Consider the following 3,348-nt stretch of genomic DNA (forward strand, 5'->3'; position numbering starts at 1 on the left):
TTTATGCAGTGTGCTTTTTCTCTGCTTGCTTTTACTTTCTTGATGTTTTTTCAATCATTTTTGTCTAACTGAGTGGGAGAGAGCAACCATGCCCCGACAATGCAAGCACACCCACACCTCCTGGAGCTCCACTTACAGAATGAGACCCACCACTTCCTTCTCCACAACTGGCCAATGATAAACGAACACTGAGAAAAAGATAGTCATAAAGACCAGGATAAAGAGCCTGTAAATTCTGTTGAATCCCTCCCATCTGAAGGGATTACTCTAAAGCCATTATCCCCTTCACCTCAGTTTGATGGGATTAACCTGACTGTTGTTCCTGCTGGGTCATTGCCTGAGGCAGAGGCCATGGAAGACATTGCTGAATGTTCTCAGAAACTGCCCCAACCACCCATTGTTGCTGCTAGGCCTATAACTAAACTTAAGTCCAAGCGAGCCCCAAAAGGTGAAATACAAAGTGTAACTGAGGAGGTGGTATGCTACACCTGAAAAGACCTACTTGATTTTGCTAACATGTGCAGACAGAAACCTGAAGAATATGTATGGGAATGGCTACTGAGGGTATGGGATAATGGTGCAAGGAATGTAACATTGGATCAGTCTGAGTTTATTGATTTAGGCCCACTAAGTACGGATTCTTCATTCAATGTTTCAGCTCAAGAGGTTAGGAAAGGTTCTAATAGTTTATTTGGTTGGCTTATGGAAGCATGGATTATGCGGTGGCCTACCTTAAGTCAAGTTGAAGTACTAGACATGCCTTGGTATAATGTAGAAGGTATCCAGAGGCTTAGGGAAATTGGCTTGTTAGAATGGATTTATCAGATTAGACCCCTAGAATCAGAAATGGAGAGTCCAGAAGACACACCTTTCACCATGATGGTGAGGAATAAATTTGTGAAGGAAGCTCCAGCATCCTTGAAGACTGCTGTAACTGCTATTTTTTATGTAAACCAGATTTGACAGTGGGAACTGCCCTAATTGAACTAAGACACTTAACTATGATGGGGCTGATTGGACCCCAGTGGTAGTAGGAGCCAAGTGGCAGCACTTAATTGACAAAGGCAAAGTGGGCATGGTTACCATAATGGACAGCAGAGTCAGAACAGTAATTCCACTTGCGTGGAATTATGACATTGGCTACTTGCACGTGGTGTTTCTAGTAGTGAAATACATGACAAACTTATTAAATATTTATTTGATCTGTACAGACAGAAGAATTCTAGGTCACGTGAATAGCAGCCTAGATTGAATACAGAATACAGAATCATGGCTTCTCAATCAATTCCCAGAATACAGAATACAGTATCATGGCTACTCAATCAATTCCCAGACTTGAGTCAGTTTAAAGACCCACAACCCCTTGAACAAATGGGAAGCCGGATCCCTTTGAGGAAGAACCCCACCCTAAAATCTATAATGTCAATCTTTCTCCTAGCCTTCCCCAAAAGGATCTGAGGCTTTTTACGAGAGTGACTATTCATTGGGGAAAAGGAAATGATAGAATTTTGGGGGATTACTGGACTCTGGCTCTGAACTGACACTAATTCCAAGAGACCCAAAGTGTCATTGTGGCCCACCAGTCAGAGTGGGGGCATATGGAGGTAAAGTTATTGATGGACTCTTAGCTAAGATGAGTCTCACAGTGGCTCCAGTGGGTCCCCGAATCCATACTGTAGTGATCTACCCAGTTCCAGAATGCATAATTCAAACAGTTATTTTGCAGAATTACCACAATGAGTCCCTAGCATGTGGAGTAAAGGCTATTATGATAAGAAAAGCCAAGGGGAAGCCATTAGAACTGCCTCTACCTACAAAAATAGTAAACCAAAAGCAATACTGCATCCCTGGAGTGGTTGCACAGATTACTGACACCATCTAGGACTTGAAGGATGTAGGGGTGGTGATTCCCACAACATCCCCATTTAACTCACCTATTTGGCCTGTGCAAAAACCAGATGAATCTTGGAGAATGACAGTAGATTATCATAAACTTAATCAGGTGGTGACTCCATTTGCAGCTGCTGTTCCTGATTTGCTTGAGCAAATTAGTACATCTCCTGGTACTTGGTATGCAGCTATTGATCTGGCCAATGCCTTTTTCTAGATACCAATTTCAAAAGACCATCAGAAGCAATTTGCCTTCAGCTGGCAAGGCCAACAGTATACTTTTGCAGTCCTTCCTCTGAGGTATAACAACTCTCCGGCACTATGTCATAATTTAGTCCCTAGGGACCTTGATCACCTTTCCCTTCCACAAGAAATCACACTGGTCTATTATATTGATGACATTATTCTGATTGGACCTAGTGAAGAAGAAGTATCGATGACTCTAGACTTATTCGTGAGACATATGCGTGCCACAGGTTGGGAAATTAACCCAATGAAAATTCAGGCACCTTCCACCTCAGTGAAATTTCTAGGGGTCCAATGGTGTGAGGCATGTTGAGATATTCCTACTAAAGTGAATGATAAGTTATTGTATCTTGCTTCCCCCACAACTGAAAAGGAGGCACAATGTCTGGTGGGTCTCTTTGGATTTTGGAGGCAACATATCCCTCATTTGGGTGTGTTGCTGTGGCCTATTTATCAAGTGACTCAGAAAGCTGCTATTTTTGAGTGGGGCCCAGAACAACAGAAGGCTCTGCAACAGGTTCAGGCTACCGTGCAGGCTGCTCTGCCAACTGGGGCATATGATCTGGCTGATCCAATGGTGCTTGAAGTGTCTATAGTAGATAGAGATGCTGTTTGGAGTCTTTGGCAGGTCCCTAATGGTTAATAGCAATGCAGACCCTTGGTATTTTGGAGGAAAGTCCTGTCATCCTCTGCAGATAACTACTCTCCTTTTGAGAAACAGCTTTCATCTTGTTATTGGGCTTTAGTAGTGACTGAACGCCTAACCAGGGGCCACCAAGTCGCCACAAGGCCTGAGCTAACCATCATGAACTGGGTGTTGTCTGGCCCACAGAGTCATAAAGTTGGACGTGCACAGCAGCACTCCATCATTAAATGGAAGTGGTATATCAGAGATTGGGCTCAAGCAGGACCTGTAGGCACAAGTAAGTTGCACGAGGAAGTGGCTCAAATGCCTATGGTCTCCACTCCAGTCACATTACTTTCCCTCTCCCAGTCTGTACCTATGGCCTCATGGGGAGTTCCTTATGATCCATTGACTGAGGAAAAGAAAACTCGTGCCTGGTTTACAAATGTTTCTCTGCAATATGCAGGCACAACTCGAAAGTGGACAGCAGCTGCACTGCAGCCCCTTTCTGGGACTTGTTTAAAGGACAGTGGTGGAGGGAAATTCTCCCAATGGGCAGAACTTCGAGCCGTGCACATGGCTGTTTA

General features: G+C 43.9%; 1 protein-coding gene across 1 annotated transcript in view; it reads right to left on the reverse strand.

Moving 5' to 3' along the window:
• The window catches only part of GPR137B (G protein-coupled receptor 137B), a 92,101-nt gene that overhangs the window by 25,284 nt on the left and 63,469 nt on the right, over nucleotides 1–3,348 (reverse strand).

Source organism: Orycteropus afer, unplaced genomic scaffold (assembly GCF_000298275.1).
Source record: "Orycteropus afer afer isolate SDZICR_OR568_19922 unplaced genomic scaffold, OryAfe1.0 scaffold00877, whole genome shotgun sequence".
NCBI classification, from domain to species: Eukaryota; Metazoa; Chordata; class Mammalia; order Tubulidentata; family Orycteropodidae; genus Orycteropus; species Orycteropus afer.